The sequence below is a fragment of the Hemicordylus capensis genome, chromosome 1, assembly GCF_027244095.1.
Source record: "Hemicordylus capensis ecotype Gifberg chromosome 1, rHemCap1.1.pri, whole genome shotgun sequence".
NCBI classification, from domain to species: Eukaryota; Metazoa; Chordata; class Lepidosauria; order Squamata; family Cordylidae; genus Hemicordylus; species Hemicordylus capensis.
This window is the reverse complement of record NC_069657.1, coordinates 99,452,614-99,470,903: the sequence shown is the minus strand read 5'-3', so window position 1 is coordinate 99,470,903 and position 18,290 is coordinate 99,452,614. Positions and strand designations below refer to the sequence as shown.

At 43.0% G+C, this 18,290-nt stretch overlaps 1 long non-coding RNA gene across 1 annotated transcript; it reads right to left on the bottom strand.

Moving 5' to 3' along the window:
- Positions 1-10,079: 10,079 nt before the first annotated feature.
- Positions 10,080-18,079, bottom strand: LOC128339519 (uncharacterized). Its single transcript, XR_008313066.1, has 3 exons — positions 17,935-18,079; positions 10,895-11,019; positions 10,080-10,317 (listed from the first exon to the last, which is right to left on the bottom strand). It is a non-coding gene; the product is annotated as an uncharacterized LOC128339519 (long non-coding RNA).
- Positions 18,080-18,290: the final 211 nt, after the last annotated feature.

The window sequence follows — 18,290 nt, the reverse complement described above, 5'->3', positions numbered from 1 at the left end:
CTATTTGAAGCTAAGTCGATGGCACAACTTCTATATCATGCCCAGCTTGGTCCCTTTTCCAACTTTGCCCATCTAGAGCTCATCCTATCCAAATTCCTAAGAGCAGTACTGCAAGTCCCTTGTTATGTCTCTAATGCTGCTCTACAACTGATAGAGCAGGCCTAGTGAAAGTGGAGGCCAGAGTCTGGCTGCCCATACTCAACTACTGGCTGAGATTATCCCTCCTCCCAATGGGCACAGACCCCTCAACATTGATGGACTACTTCCAATCCACATGGAAGTGACCCCTATCTATGAAACTACCCTTACTTTGACTCTCCCCTACCCACCTACTTTCACTGGGTTACAAGCAGGCCAGAACACTTATCAAGCAGCGCATAATAGATGCAGAATGCTAAACCAAACTAGAAAGGTCCCTGAACTCTCTTCTCTCTAGGAGTCTAAGGCACATAACAGCACCTGCTGAATACCTTACATATCCAGAAGATGGGCCTTTACCCTGCCTTGCTGTGACGCCCTTCCCTTGGCCTTGAAGGAAGATACAAGAAGATCCCTTTCCCAAAATGTCTGTGCCTCTGTGACTTGGGACAAGTTGAAACTAATGAGTATGTCCTCCTTCACTGCCTGTTCTATAGAAATGTATGAAACAACCTTATTCTCTCACTACTTGACAGGTCGCCAGGACGCTCAGGCCAATATTAGGTTTCCCTATTATTCTCAGACTGTAATCCATCTCTAACATACAATATTGCCAAATTCTACGCAGCAACATGCAGAATTCACCAGGCTTTGACCACCAGCAAGAACTAACTTTTTCAGTCATTCAGCCCCACTGCTTTTAAAGTCTCAGTTTCTCTTTCACAGATTTTAGCATTGCAGCAATTTATTGATTATAGCATGTAACTTTCAACAGCATCTCGTAGATTTTAGCACTACTGTGACTCTGTAGTCACACACTAGTATTTTAGCAATTGTATAGCTATCATTTTTTACAGATATTCATAGTTTTTGATCTTATACTAGTATCAAAGTAAACTTACAATCTTTATGCTAATAGACATAGATGCTGTTGCTTTTATCTGCTTTTAATTGCTTTTAATATCATCTGTTACATGCTCCTTTTACCGTGTGCTGGCCTGAGTCTGTACTAAAGATTTACTGATTGATTGATGTTCCTATGTTCCTAAAGCTAATGCTCAAACTAAACTTAACAGTGTAAATAAATGAATTTATTTAAATCTAGTCTGCCCCAATTCTGTATAAAGTGAGGACGGGCCAATTTTTTAGTGAATGTGACACACAGGAAAGGTGAGCAGTACTCTCCTTCCACTCTTGTAACTTTCCTCTCTGTAGTCCATCATCAAATGGGTATTGAAGAGAACATCTTCTTCACCATGAACTCCATCACTTATTGAGATCACCACGAGAGCTTCATCTACAGTTGCCACCGACTTGTCTGGTGGCTACTCAGGGATGGGCCTTCTCCGTTGCTGCTGCCCCAAGGCTTTGGAATGCTTTCCCTGTTGAAATAAGAGCTTCCCTATCTCTGACAACTTTAAAAAGGCAGTTAAGACACATTTGTTCACCCAAGTGTTTAATAAGGTTGTGTTAAATTTTAAATTATTTTAATGTTATAAAGGTTTTTAATGTTGTTTTAATTTATAATGTTTTGTTGTAAACTGCCCAGAGATATATGTTTTGGGTGGTACACAAATGTATCAGATAGATAGATAGATAGATAGATAGATAGAAAGAAAGAATCCAGCTAAGTTGTAAGTGAATATGATATGCAGAGTGAAGTATAAATGTAGCAGGACCTGACATACTACATTGTGAACCATACCGGATTAATGCACCAGATTATAAAATGTAGCAGATTATAAAATGTTCCAAAACAGGTACAGGATGCAGTAACCCCCCGCCTCAAAAGCACTTGCCCATGAGTAATGCTGAATGAACACATGGGAAAATGTGTTAGGCCGTACAGCCTAAGATTTCAGCAGGGCTAAATACTTCTATTGAAATGTTTCAAGAATGAAAATGTCATTGTATGATATTACAATTTGATGTTGCTTCTTAAAGCTGCAAAGAGATCATTTCTGTCATCGTCTGTATGCTCCTATTTTCGAATGGGCAGGTTTGTTATCCATCATCTATAATTCTGTTCTGGACCACATACAAAGTATTTTAACATAAAATGGGTTTTTATCGTACATTTAACTTTTAAACGGCTGTGGCTGAAAATGAGGATTTATTCCTTTCCCCCAGCTTTACACAATTCCCATGAAATCATACTACTCCCCCACCCTCCAACCCATTTTTTAAAACACTCGATGCAAAATACATGATTCCCATGAACTGGAACGGAAGGCAAAGGAGTGTTACTTTGTACATCAAACCCTAGCAACTCATAATGTGTTACACAATAGAAATTGTGCACAGCAGCTCTGCAATATACCGCAGCATCTCATAAAAACTATAGTGCTTCGCATAACATGCTGCTATTGGGAGTCTACACCACAGAGTATTTGCTCACTTAAACCCCAGGGTAGTTCAGAAATTTTCATGGAGCTTATAGTGATTTATAATGGGAAGCATAGGCTTTTTCAGCCACATTGTTCTCACTGACAGTGTAAAGAAAGAGACCACTAAATCTCTTCTCATCATAACTAATGATTAAGTCAGCAGCTTTTTTGGAGAATACAGAATGCCCTTCTACAAAAACAAAGTATTCTATTGTAATGCATTACATTTTTTTAAAAAAAGAAAAATCTTTTTAAGTATCCCATAAGGCTTTTGCAATATCTTTAACTAGATCTTCTCTCATTGTTACCATATTGAAATAAATGGAATGTGTCAGGCTGGGTAATGCCCTTTCAATAACTTTTTAGGAGCTCACTCAACAGTTTGGAAAGGAAAAAAATAAAGAAATGAAGCAAACTTTCTCAGGATCTTCTATGGCTTGAATGAAAGATTGGCCCGCGAAGGGGAAAAGGCTTAGGCTGACATCAGTGTTAATAGGTGGAACAAGAAAGGATAATTCTGCTAAGTCAGTGTTACTTTACACTGTCTTCTGTGTATCCCAATAGCTTGAGAAGTAAATTATCCAATTAAAGAATAGGATTTGATGGCAATTCACTGTGATATAAAGATCTCATTTAAATGACTGTAAATAGATCATAGTCTAATAGCAGGACTGATTCTACATGCAGGTATGAAGAATTCGACATGCATTCTCCAGGCTATTGTAAAGGGTCTTACAATGTCATGCCACTGGAAACTAATTGTCCTGGGATCTTAGGTAAAGGTCAGAGTTCAAATTCAAGAGTTATGATCATTTGGCCAATTTTAAAAGACCTCTGCTCCCCGCCCCTTCAAACCCCCTCCTTAATGCTGTTTGACACAAGAGAACATCGATCTTCTTTCTTGTTGCTGCATTTTAGCACAGATAACAAGACTCTCATATGAAGACATGTTTATTCATTGACTTTATATTCTTCTTTTCTCAAAAGCACAAGACATATTCAGACAAATTACTATTATTGGCTGACATACTGTGCAAGAGTATATCAACCTTGTAAGGTTGCATTTGTGTTGCACAAGAGAAAGCCCACTGGAAACAATGAGCTTACTCCTGAAAACATGGTGTTATGCTGATATACTCTTGCACAGTATGTCAGCTATATTACTACTACTACTTATTAAAAGTTATTAATATACTTGGAGTAGTCAAGCACCCATCATCACGGACATGGATATAATAAAAGATTTACAATGCAGACATTTAAACAAAGGTTGAAGGCACTAGGTACAGTGCAGGTCAGCTCCTACACTGGAGATAACAGCTCTATCTCCAGATCAGTTAAGATGACATTCAGGCTGCAGTCCAACAGTACTGCAGCTTAGCAAAAAAATAAAAAGTGATAAAAGCACAAAACTTGGTATGGGTATGGAGGGAACCTATGGAGCTCAAACGGGAGGCATTGCTAATATTTACAAAAGCAAGTTTCACTGAATTCAATGGAGCTTTCCTTGAACTTAGCCCCACTGAAGTCAGTGAGGCGTACTTTTAAAAATATAAGTAAGAATTACTTCTGAGATTATAAGGAAAGCTTCCCTATCTTCATCTGAGCTTCACAGCATACCCTTTCTATAAATCAAGTCTCATGCTCTTAGCACAAAGTACAAAATTAGAACATAAGAACAGGCCTGCTGGATCAGGCCCAAGGCCCATCCAGTCCTACATCCTGTTTCATACAATGGCCCACCAGATGCCTCTGAGAAGTCCACAGACAAGAGGTGAGGGCATGTTCTCTCTCTTGCTGTTGCTCCCCAGCAACTGGAATTAAGAGGCATCTTAACTCCAAGGCTGGGAGTGGCCTATAGCCATCAGACTAATAGCCATTGATAGACCTGTCCTCTGTGAATTTGTCTAAGCCTCTTTTAAAGCCATCCAAGCTAGTGACCATCACCACATCCCGTGGCAGAGAATTCCATAGATTAATTATGTGTTGTGTGAAAAGTTGCTTATTTTGGTTCTAAAATTCCCAGCCTTCAGTTTCATGGGATGACCCCTGGTTCTAAAATTGTGAGAGAGGGAGAAAGTTTTCTCTCTGTCCACTCTCTCTACTCTATGCATAATTTTATACACTACTATCATGTTTCCCTATAGTCACCTTTTTTCCAAATTAAAGGGCCCCAGATGTTGTAGCCTTGCCTCATAAAGATGGTGCTTCATGCTCCTGATAACCTTGATAGCCCTCTTCTACACCTTTTCCAGTTCTACATTGTCCTTCTTAAGATACGGTGACCAGAACTGCACACAGTACTCCAAATGTGGCTGCACCATTGATCTGTATAAGGGCATTATAATATTAGCATTTTTCTTTTCAGTCCCCTTCCTAATGATCCCTAGCATGGAATATGCCTTTTTCACAGCTGCCACGCATTTCACTGCCACACTTTCAATGAGCTATCCACCATGACCCCAAGATCTCTCTCCTGGTCAATCACTGATGGCTCAGACCCCATCTGAGGGGTCAACTTCGCCCCTGCTGAAGTAGGTTTTTTTGCCCCAGTATGCATTGCTTTACACTTTACATTGAACTACATTTGCCATTTTGTTTCCCACTCACCTAATGTGGAGCGCCTAATAATCCATTTTGGATTTCACTACCCTGAATAGTTTAGTGTCATTTCTAACTCTTTATCATGGTTTGGCCATTGGACTACAATCACTGTATCTCAATTAGGTGGTGTTCACAAGTGAAGAAACTCAGACTCTCTCATGACACAGTTTATTTGGCCTGAAGCTGTTTAGATAGCACCTTTCATAAAATTATCTCATAAAATTAGCCCACAGTTGGGCTGAAGCTCTGTTCACACAGGGCCGGCTAAAACGAACCTCAGACCACAGCCACCCCTACACACAATAACTCTAGGGCTATGTTGAGAATGTCCCCGTGTGTGAGGGGTGATGATCCAAATAACTCCTCTACACATGCAAGAAAACCCTGCTTAAATGGATTTTGTAGTGCATCTGGAGGGGCAAGTAACAGGCATGATCATGTCAATATGTCCTTGTGTGATGATGGAACGGGTGTGTACACATGAGAGATCCCAACATTATTGCATGTAGGTTTGCAGCAGACCCTTCTTCATCTGAACCGGCCCATAGTCAATTTTCCTTACAGTGCAAAGGAATTGTGACTCTCCTCCTCTACATGTGCCTGCAATAATGGGGGGAAACTTGTGGCTATTTCCACGATCACAGCAGCATTTTCCTGCACCTTGGATCACAATACTGCTGCCTGGTGTTACTGCCCATTTCACACTAAAATGTTCCTGGAGATCATGGACCCAGAGATATAAGTTTTGGCCTGTATATAAATATAATTAAATTAATTAATTAAATAGATATTTATGGCCAAGGAAAGGCCAAAGTCACTCAAATATATGAGAAACAGATCATATAATTTGGGCTTTCATTCTAGAGGACAGCTATTGCAGTGCTGCTCTTGAGTGAATTCATGGATTGGGACTGTGATATTACTCTAGGGTACCCCCACCATCATTAGAATGCTGGGCTACAGCAGCACTCTACTGTACTAGCCCAGCATTCTAACTTTTCTACTTTAGCCCTGCCCTCTACTGTCTCCTCTGCACTTCCTTCTGCTCCCTTCCCCTCTGGTTTTTGAAAATGCTAGAGGCAGGAGCAGAGGAGGAGGAAGAGGAGACCCGTGGTGGTGGCTTGCACACTGCCTCTGCATAAAGTTATGGGGAGGTGGCAAGCTGGCTGAAGAGACCAGCACAAGTGACTAACGGGCAATCCACTACCTCTGCCAGTCCACTGCCTGAGGTGGCTGCCTCACCAAATCTTATTACTTGGCCAGCCATATGTGGGGAACTATGGTTCATAATGGTTCAGAGATTTCAGCTTGTGTACAACAACACTGCAGCATGCATTCTAAGAGGGTTGAGACACTGGGAGGACATCACACCAACACTGCAATGCTGCATGTTTCTTCTCATGTTTAATTGAATACGTTGGTGAGCCCTAAACACCAAGGATGCAGCACAGCTAAGAGATAAGAGACGTCCAGTCATGACCTTAAGATAGTCAGAAACCTCCTCTTAAACTTGTCATCTATGCACCAAACCAAGACCAGCACTGCATACAAATGTAAGAAGCTTCTTCAGTGGCTACCCCTCAGCTCTAGAATAACTTTGCTTTCCAGACTCAATAGAGCCTAAACCTTGGTCCCTCCAGAAGTGGAACAAACCCTTTCTACTCAAACTGGTTTGGGTGGCTAGAGATAGGGTTGATAAGACAAGGTGGGGTACAATCACTGTAATTGGGGAGGTTGTAACTATCATATGATACCATCCCTGAGCTCTTGGGGTGAGACAAGGCTGTATGTTCAAATAGATAGATAGATAGATAGATAGATAGATAGATAGATAGATAGATAGATAGATAGACAGACAGACAGACAGACAGACAGACAGACAGACAGATAGATAGATAGATAGATAGATAGATAGATAGATAGATAGATAGATAGATAGATAGATAAATTTAAGAGTAGGGTTTTATAGAGAAAGGTTCACGGACAAAGCTTCATAGTCCTTTGGGCAAGGAAGCACAATAGTAAAACACAAGATTATTTGCTCTCTTTAATACAACATAGGCCTGTCTTTTACATCACAGATGCTACTGAGGAGTACAGGTGAAACTCGGAAAATTAGAATATCGTGCAAAAGTCCATTAATTTCAGTAATGCAAATTAAAAGGTGAAACTGATATATGAGACAGACGCATTACATGCAAAGCGAGATAAGTCAAGCCTTAATTTGTTATAATTGTGATGATCATGGCGTACAGCTCATGAAAACCCCAAATCCACAATCTCAGAAAATTAGAATATTACATGGAACCAAGAAGACAAGGATTGACGAATAGAACAATATCGGATCTCTGAAAAGTATACAGTGTACTGTGCTTGATTGGCCAGCAAACTCGCCTGACCTGACCCCATAGAGAATCTATGGAGCATTGCCAAGAGAAGGATGAGAGACATGAGACCAAACAATGCAGAATTACTGAAGGCCGCTAATGAAGCATCCTGGTCTTCCATAATACCTCATCAGTGCCACAGGCTGATAGCATCCATGCCACGCCGCATTGAGGCAGTAATTGCTGCAAAGGGGCCCAAACCAAGTACTGAATACATATGCATGCTTATACTTTTCAGAGGTCCAATATTGTTCTATTCTTCAATCCTTGTCTTCTTGGTTCCATGTAATATTCTAATTTTCTGAGATTGTGGATTTGGGGTTTTCATGAGCTGTACGCCATGATCATCACAATTATAACAAATTAAGGCTTGACTTATCTCGCTTTGCATGTAATGCGTCTGTCTCATATATCAGTTTCACCTTTTAATTTGCATTACTGAAATTAATGGACTTTTGCACGATATTCTAATTTTCCGAGTTTCACCTGTACATAAGAACAAGTATGGGGGATCTCCACTCAGTTATGTCCATTGACTCTGAATCTCCAGCAATTCTACTTTTAGGGAAATCTTGAGCTTGAAGACACAGTCCCTAACCCTCTTGATGTGTTTCCATAGATATTCCTATGCTACATGAATGTTTACTGATTGTTATCTCATCTAATGGCATGGTTATGCCAACTGTCCCTGACACACATAAAATTTAAACCTTCATCAGCTGGTTATTCTTGCTACCTCTCTAGCTTCTGCTGTCCCAGGAATGAAAGGCTAAGTTTATGACCCAAAGTACTTTCTCACTGCAAGGCTAACTCTAGATATATATACGGATCAACAAAAGGCCTTTTGGACTTATATGGCTATGTACACTACTGGAATTTTTGAAAGTATTTATAAAATCCTAAGAACAAAATTTTGCTGTCCAAATCAGCGATATCAATACAGCCTGCTACATCAGGATACTTATTATGTCTCCTCATGATCAGATTTAATTTTAAATTGACTATTTCCTCATTTTCGTAGTGTGCCATTGATTTATATTCTGAAGAGATAATTTTTCATATGCCTTTAAATTTCCTGTTGTATTCTATCTAACAATCTTTTATGTTTTGTTAATTAGAAGTTTGTCTCTGTGGGGATCCTGTAGAAAGTGTTGGGGTGGAGTCAGAAAGGAACAAGAGGGAAAAGGAGAAGGAGAAAATTGGAGTTGTTTAAAGCTTAGTTAAACAGACATAAGATTGCTTTGTGTTTATGAGGAAAGCAGCTATAAAACATTTCCCATGCTTTGAACAGTGAAAAATTCACCATTAACACAAAGTTGAAGCTGCAGATTTATTCTTTAAGAGCTGCACCTTAGATTCATTTATTCAGTTTTGTCTGAATCACTGGGGGCATTTACAAGTTGTGCTCCACCTTTTACATATGAGCTCTTAGCCTGAACTGTATCATTTGTTTTTGTGGGCCAAAACTGAAGTATTTCCCCCCAGTAAAAATGGAACTGTAGCACTAATGAAATCACTGGGAATTCAAACAGAAAGGGTGGAGCAAATGGTTAAGAACAGGAGCCTGTATGTTTCTGGCTAAAGACGTGCTTTATGTATTAAGAACAGAAACTGGAGAAATTCAAAGCATGCACAATTACCGACTATATGCATGCAGTGCTGAATGTATGAATACAATTGCACATGAATCTAATCAATACATTCATTCCTTATTAGAACATAATTACACATCCCAGGAGGTTTGAATAGAAAAGTCCCATTAACCCCTCGTGCCCTTTTTCAGTTTTTCTCTGGCTTTCCATCTAACAGACCTTTATGTCACTCCACTCATTAGTAGCTACTGTCTACAACATTGTTACTTAAATAAGGATGTCGATCTGTCAGAATGGGTCTCCCAACTCAAGGGTGATGATAAATATCTGTCCCACTGAATTAGGCTAAAGACACTAGAGTACAGGACAGCTACTGTTGATTATTGGATAGTTAATGTATAGAGGACAAAAGGTGGTGAGGCCTGGTCACTTTTTGAAATCATTAATATGGATTTAGGCCTATTGTTTAAGAAAACTAGGTTAACAATGGCATGCTTAATTTTTATTTTGCGGACTGTCTATATATGGTAGATGGATTCACGGTTTTAGAGGCAGACTCTAGTTGAGACCAGTTAAGTACATTGTTACTGGAACAGCTGGGAACAAAGTTAAAGCATATTTGTCCAATTCTTTAGGTGGTAGATAATTTAGCTTCCCTAAAAATCACACTATATACTATGGAAAAATATCTACCGGAAATCACATATACATAGAACAGTATTCGCTTCGGGGACAGCTAGGGAGCTGCCTCTGCAGACTATCACATGGTTTGTACAGTAAATGCCTGCTTTATTACCAAGACTGTCTGAGATTTCACTCTATTTTCAAACTATTTCTGCCATTTTAAGCAGGAGACAGAAAACGTTTTGTAATCAAGAATCTCTCACTTGAGCTGCTTCGCAGGCTCTCTTTATTGCAGGCAACACATAAAACTACTGTGGGTTGAAAGAATACAGTGACTTTTATGGCATGTGCAAAAGTAATAAGAAAGCCAGGTGTACAAGCAACCCAGTTGTGCAAAGAAGCATCACTTTTTGCCATCCCAGTCCAAACCAGACACAGTAAGGAAAGAACTTCCTTTACAAATGGCTCCAAATCTGCAATAGATTGGAGCTTCATCACATAATATACAACCTCTTGTCTCCTCCCAAATGAACCTGCCTGCACGCTGTAATAATCAGGAGAGGCCCTGCTACATCTTCCTCCACCCTGTGAGATATAAAAGACAGGGACATGGGATCAGGTCTTCACATCAGCAGTGTCCGGGTTATCAAATGCACTGCCCCAGGAGATCTGGCTCTTCTCTTCACTGGGCATGACAGCAGAATTACATGCCCTTGCATGGCACTGCTCATTGCCAGTGGCAGCACCAGAAACAGAATTGACAGGGGTCACAGAAGGGGCAAAGTGCATTTATGCTTGGCAAGCTGTGTCCCACAATGGACGAAGCACCAGTGTAATATGATCAAAATGCCCAACCCCTATTCATAGTCTTGTGGCCCTCCTTTGGACTAACTGCTGTTTCTGAACCATTTTTCAAGACAGCCCCACACACAACACATTGCAGTGATCTAAAGGGGAAGTTACCAGAGTGTGAATAACTGTAGCCAAGCTATCTCCATCAAGGTTGCAGTTGGTGTATCAACCAAAGCTGAGAAAAGGTTTCAGCCATAGAGGCCACCTGAGCCTCTGGTGACCATGCTGGATCAATGAGCACCCCCGTACTGAGAACCTGGTCCTTTAGAGGGAGTGTGATCCCATTTAGAATAGGCTAAACATCACTCACCTGGATGGATGAAACACCAATCATCAGTATTTCTGTCTTGCCTGGACTGCGTCTCGGTTTATGCCCTCTCATCCAGTCCATTATCTCACCCAAGCACTGATTTAGGAAAGTCACATCCTCCTCATCTGATAAAAAAGAGATATAGCTGGGTTTAATATGCATACTGATAACACCTCAAGCCAAACCTCGGGATGACCTCTCCCCCAACAGTTTAATGGAGATGTTAAAGAGCACAAGAGCACAAGGAAAGAATGGAATCCTGCAGAGCATAACTGCCAAGGGGTTAAGCAGTAATCCCCCAGCACCACCTTCTGGGAATGACCATCCTGGTAGGAGTAGAATTAACACCAAGCAGTGCCTCCCACTCCGAGCCCAGACAGCCTATCCAGAGGGATACCATGGTCAAAAGTATTGAAAGTCACTGAGAGGGCCAAGGGAATCATCAGGATTAAACTCCACCTATCTCTCTTGGCATCCCTCATGGCTACCAAGGCAGTTTTCATTCCAAAACCAGGCCTGAAGCCTGATTGAAATGGATCTAGATAATCAGTTTTCTCCAAAAGTGTTTGGAATGTTTGTACCACTTGTATTCATAGGAGTCAGACCATCGGTCCATCTAGCTCAGTATGTTCTACACAGATGGGCAGCAGCTTCTCCAAGGTTACAGGCAAGGAGTCTCTCTCAGCCCTATCTGGAGATGCCAGGGAAGAAACCTGGAACCTTCTGCAAGCAAGCATCGAGATGCTCTTCCCAGAGCAGCCCCATCTCCTAAGGGGAATGTTTTACAGGACTCACATGTGGTCTCCCATTCAAATGCAAACCAGGGTAGACCCTGCTTAGCAAATGGGACAATTCATGCATGCTACCACAAGACCAGCTCTCCTCCAGCACCTTGCCCAAGAAGAGGATACTAGTCATAGGCCTAAAGTTGTTAACATCTTCTGGGTCCTTCAGGAGTTTCATCAGGAGCAGTCTAATAATAGTGTCTTTCAATGAAGCTAGAACCTGCTTCTCTCAATAATGAATTTACAACTGCTGGACTCAGCTGGAGATCCCCTCCCAGCTAGATTTAACAAGACGTGAAGGGCAAGGGTCAAACATACAAATGTTTGGCTGAACTTGAACAAACACCTTGTCCACATCCTCGTGTTCCAATAACTGAAACTCAGCCAACAAAACCAGACCAGACAATATTCTGGACACTTCCACCAATGATACTGCATTAATTTCAGAGTCCAAGTCATGATGAATACAAGTGGCTTTACCCTCAAAGTGCTGGGCAAACTCACCTCAGTGTGTTACTGAGAATCCAACCACATCTTCTCCCGGGCCATATTTCATAAAGCCCAGTGCTACCTAGAAAACTCTGCTGGATGACACTGAGAGGATGCAGTGGTGGAGGAAAGTAAGCATTCCTTCTCCTCCATCATTGCTACAGAGCAGCCTCTCTATTTCAGAGAGCAGGGCCAGACAGGGGTGGATTAAGCCTTTTGCTGCCCATAGGTGGCCAAGGATTTGCTGCCCCCACTGCCTCAGGGAGGGAAGGAGCGGTGAGGAGAAAGTCCCCCCTTTTTTCTTCTAAAAGCTGCTGCTGTGCAGCAGGATTGGGGCAGCGAAGGCCACACAGTGGTGCAGGGGGGGATAGGAAGTGCAGGGGGGTGGGAAGTTCATGGGAGGATGGGGAGGCAGCAGCTGCAGTGGGGAAGGTGGTGGTGTGACGAGGGGAAGGTTCTCCCTTTTACCTTTAAAGCAATGCCGCTGCATGATGGGGCAGCGAGGGAGAGCTCCTTCCAGCTCCTCTCCTCCCTCTCAAATGACTGCATGCCCCCATCTGCAGCCCGTTTTGGACCTTTCTCCACAGATGACGGACTGCAGATGGGGGCGTGCAGTCATTAGGGAGAGGGGAGGGGAGCTGGAAGGAGCTCTTCCTCGCTGCCCCGCCATGCAGTAGTGTTGCTTCAAAGGTAAAAGGGGAACTTTCTCCTCCCCACACCATCACCTTCCCTGCTACAGCCACTGCCACGCCATCACGCCACACAGTGGCATTCTAAAGTAAAAGGAGGGACTTTCCCCTCATGCCCCCGCCCCGCAGCTGTTGCTGTGAAGCCTTCACTGATGCCATCCCACCACGGAGCGGTGGTTTTTAGAAGAAAAAAGGAGGAACTTTCCCCTCGCCCTCAGAGAGGAGTGGCAAAATTTGAGGAGCAACAAAGCCATTCCTCAAATTTTGCCACATTAGGCAAATGCCTACTTTGCCTTAAATCTTAATCCTTAAATCTGCCACTGAGGCCATCTTGAGTGCCTGTGCTGCCTGAGGTGAACACTCGCACTGCCTGGGGCATCTTGTTCTTTCCCCACTTCCCGCCATTTCTATTCACTATTTGTTGCTGTTGATGTTGCTGCTGCTGCTGATGCCATTTCCCAGCTGGCTAATGCAGCACTGGACAGCTTACTCAGAGTAAGCGAGAGAGAAAAGAATCTGTCGAGCTGGGAAATGGCACCAGCTGGCAGAGACATTGAGGCTATTCACACAATTCTAGAAAATCAGGCTAGCCTCTGCTAGCCCGATTTTCTACAGTTGTGAGAACCACTGGGCTCAGCTATGGGCCCGGTGGTTCTTGAGCAGATAACCCGATCAAGTAGCCCGCCCCTAAAACCCGGTTTTTGGGATTGTGAGTAGCTGCGGCGTGGCTACGTGGCATGGATACTCACAAGTAGACCCCCGGCGGGAGGCTGAAAAGCAGCCTCCTGGCTTGGGGGGTCTCCCCAGTATGCCCTGCGCACTCACGCAAGGCATACTGGAGCTTCCGGGGGCCACGTGGCCCCCAAACTCTCCAGCCCCTGCCGGCTCCATCACAGAGCTGGCAGTTGTGTGGGCGGCCGATCTGGCCACCCAGGGCTCCTGCCCTGCTTGTCTGTGGGAAGAGTGGGCTTAGCCCGCTCTCCATGCTTAGCTTTACAAACTGTGTCTAACTGATCGTGAGACCCGGCTCACTGAGTGGCAGGTGATGAGCTGCAAGTGGCAAGGCAGGTGGTCAGGGACAGGATGCTTACAACCTGCTGCCCCAGGATGCAGGTGCTGCCTGGGGCCATTGCCTCATCTTGGTTTAGTAGCAACCCCCCCCCCCCCCGACAGAGAGCAATAAAGTTCTGACTAAAGCACTAGCCATACCAGCCAGAAAATCTTCCATAAACTTCAGAAACCCACTGGAATCCATTAGCCTCTAGGGGTAGACTATTTTAATAGGTCCCCTACCCTTGCAGAGGTAATTAGACAATGAAAATCTAAGCTTCATAAGGAAGCAATCTGACTATGGCATGGGTATAGATGACACATCTCCCAAATTCAGATCACCATCCTCCTGCACAGTAGAGAAAACCAAATCCAGAGTGTGTCCTGAGCCATGCGTTCAGCCAGCAACATGTTGGGATACCCCATGGTTGTCCTGGAAGCCAAGAAGTCTTGAGCCAGCCCAGACAAGGCAGTCTTGGCATGGATGTTGCCCAGAAAAGTCATCCTGGGAGTCCACAACACCAAGTCTGAGACCACCTCCATGAGCTCAGGCAGGGAACTGCTGGGCAGTAGGGTGGGCAGTACACCAGCAGAATCCCCATTCTGTTCTGAGTGTCTGACACCAGGTACAAACACTCTGAACTGGTACCCACACGGCCAAGAGCATACAAAGTCATGTTGTAGCAGAGGCCTGCTATCCAGCCTCAATCACGCTGGGAAAAGTCCTCGGAAACAGACAGGTTTTAATAGAGTGGTTGAAAGGAGCCTAATGTATAGCTAGGGAGACTGCTCTAGGCAGAGAGTTCCACAGGTCAGCACCAATACTGAAAAAATATGGCTCTAAGTTGTCATCAACTGAACTTCTGGAAAGGGAGGAACCCAAAGACAACCTACTCTCTTGACCTCAGTGGGCAGGGAGGACTGAATGGGAGAAGGCAGGATCCGGGTCATTTAAAAGATAATAACCAGCCCCTTGGATTGGGTTTGCGAGCTAATTGGTAGCCAGTGCAGACCCTGCAGATTGGTGTTAAGAAAGATGCCCTCTGCTGCCTCCCTAACCAAAAGGTTGGCTGCAGAATGCTGCACTTCAGAATTATCTTCAAGGGAAGACCCAAATAAAATGCATTTCACTCATGCAAGTGGGAAGTTAGCAAAACATGGATGATAGTTGCCAGGAAGAGCCTGAAAGAAGGGGCATACTCGGGGGGGGGGGCCTGCTACCCTCTGAGAGGAAATAGCAAAGTAAAGTCCAGGAGAATGTCCTGGCTACAAACCTAGTCCTTCAGGGGTGCATGACCTCATTGAAAATAGGTGAACTGACTCTTTCCACATCACAGGCTCCCTCAAGCACTGCCAGGTCTGTCTTGCCTGAATCATATAACAGTACTGCAAAAAGCTCCCTTAGGCGGTTGTTAAGAAACTGGGCTCCAACAGGGTGCAGATCTCTTCCCATTTTAGCCTGTGCCTCAGTCATTAAGCCAGAATGCTTGCTATACAGTGCAAAGAAATACAATACCATTCTTAATTACAGTCCAGAACACATATAATTCTATATGCTCTGTGCAACAGTGTGCCCTAAAAATACCATCACACGTCTCTCCAAAAGATGATGTGGCTTCAGAATTCTTATGGACCAACTCTTTGTCAGCCAATAATATCACCACATGAGCCAGCTCAGTAGTGTATGGTAGCTGTAATTCTCTCCATGTTTCCCTCCCTCTAATTTCCTTCACCCTAAGGGAGCAACTGTTGTAAGGAGTATCCCCCTTTTCCTGGCACTGGGACATATGGAAAGTTTCTGCTAAGTTATTGTAGTCAAAATTCTCAATCGCACTGGGGATGCCAGGAGTCAAACAACAATCTTTTGAGTCCAGCAGAATCAACAAGTCGGCTTGTTAAGCCACCATGCCAGTCTGAAAAAGCTGATTTTAAGGAGAGCTTTGTGAGCAGACTACAGTTCATTCACAACTTTATCCAGACTCAGTGACAGAAACCTAGCAAGAAATGAAAGCTGATCAAAACCAGGGATATGTACAACTCCTGAATTTCATTTGGCTGGGAAAGACTCAAAATAATCTTTGCCAGCCTGTTGGAAAAGCTTAAGCATACAGACTTGCCAATAGCAACGTTCAGTTTAGGAAGAGAGAGACAATAGCCCTTTTCACATGACAATAAAGAGGAAAATGAACATGTGGACGTGTGTAGTGATTGTGCCCACTGGCTCCTTCCCCATAGTCTCCACACATTAACCCAAATCTGCATGCAAATCTGAGTATATTTGCTCAAACAAACAAACAAACAAACATAAACCCAGGGTACGGATTTGTGGGGTGGTCCTGAGGCAGGCTAGGCTTTGCTGACAGTAAAAGGAAAGGGTCACTGAACACTCACCCTCCTATGCAGTTGATTGCTCCAGGAACCTTTCTCCATTCCTAACTCTGACACCTGAAGTAAAAAATGGAGGAAGGTGGCTGGAACAAAGGCATGAGGGCAGGGAAAGTGTGAGAGTGGGGCAGATGGAGGAGAGTTCGGTGCCCCTTTCTTGCATGCTTCTTTCACTGTTAAAGAAAGATATCCCGCAAAACCCCATCCACAGCCCACTTTATATGTGAATGAGCTGGACTTGTGAAAAGAAACACGCGTCTACCACCATCATGTCTAGTTTGCATCCCTAGAACAAGGAATTCAGGGCAGAATACGCAGAGAACATTAAAACTTGAAAGAAAATGGAAATAGGCAATGAGGTGGTGGCAGCCAATGGAAAGGTGGGGCTGAAGGAGACTTTCTCACACGCTGTTTAGGCACAGGAGGATTGTGTGCATTTGGAGTGAAAACACAAGGACAATTTGGGAGACTGGGGGATTTTGAGCCAGGAAGGCCAAAAAGGTGAGCTGCAGCTAGAGGGGACTGTGCTTCAGATACTGATTGACATTTACCATGCAAATGGTTGGCTCCAGGCCTCTAGTCTTATAGGTCTTGCAGGAAAACGAGACCTTCTTGAAATCAACAAGACAATAATTACATGACCGTTTCTATGTGGCTTTTATGTGTTTTTATTCTTGTGTCTATGTGTTTTTATGCTTGTATTTTATAGTTTTTAAATTAGATTTTTTTTTTAGCTTAATATTTTAATTTTCATTTTCATTGTATGTTTTAAACTTGTGTAAACCGCCTTGGGGTTGTATAGAAATTCAACAATCAATCAATCAATCAATCAATCAATCAATCAATAAAGGGAGCTTTCCTCCTGGGGCCAGGGGCAGTGGTTGGCAGCTGCCTAGGACCCAGAGTCAGAAGGGCCCACTGCTGATCTTTGAGAACATCTCTGGGTCATTGCCACCATGTGATAAAGCATCTCTCTCAGAAACCACCTATATAGTAAGAACCCATGGAGGGCAATTTGCCTAGGGCCCCTGAAACCTAGTGGCCTCTGGGGAAAATAGCAGCAATGTGAGGGTGCTGATCCAGAGTGGGAATGTGGTTGGGGCAAAGGGTTAAAATCTTCTCTCCTTTGCTATAGTCCTGATCTGGATTAGCCCCGAACCCTCCCACAGTTGGTATAGCAAAGAAATGAGCATGTCATTAATAGAATGTGTAGTTTGGCCCTTGTTATCAGTTGAGTCATGGTAGTCATCATGTGAGTTACCATTATCAGGGTTTTGCTTTTATAAGAGCAACAATTAAAGTGTTCTGAGGAGAAAATACTGTACGTTATTGGTATTTGGCTATCTTTTGATTCATGTTAACAGCTGTCTTAGACAGGATGCCAAATATTAAGAAGTACAAGAGGACCTTGTTACTTTAAGTTAAAGTGAGAAATTAAGGGATTTGTCATCTTTTTCAATGCCAACTGTTATGGAAACACACATACAACTTTGAAAATCCATGTATCTTTAAAAGTATTCTAATCTTAATGCCTCAAAGATACCAGTAGATAGTCAGGTCTACATGATAATTTTTTAACAACAGTTGGTCAAGCCAATCGCTGGCACAGATCTCTAGGCTGTTGAAATAAATTCACAGAAACCTTGCTTGCTAATGCAGAAAATGACGACAGCTGTTGCAGCTGCTGAGCTCCAGGAAAGTGGCAGCCAAGACTAATATTTCCCAGTATATTTCTAAAAGCTTGGTTTCTCTTGAGGAGATCATGTAAAAGTCACGTGGATTTCTTTGATTTCCTAAAATGCAAGAAGAAAAGTAAATAACTGTAAATTGCAACAGGCAATACCCCTGGGGTGCAATGGTATAAGTGAATCAATAATCCTGAATGTGTTTTGAATATCTTTGTCATGGAAAATTGTTCACATGGAGAGCTGCATCTCTTTGCAGCATTCAACTTATGATGCCATTTGTTTTCTTATTGTTGTATTTCTGTACCACTGT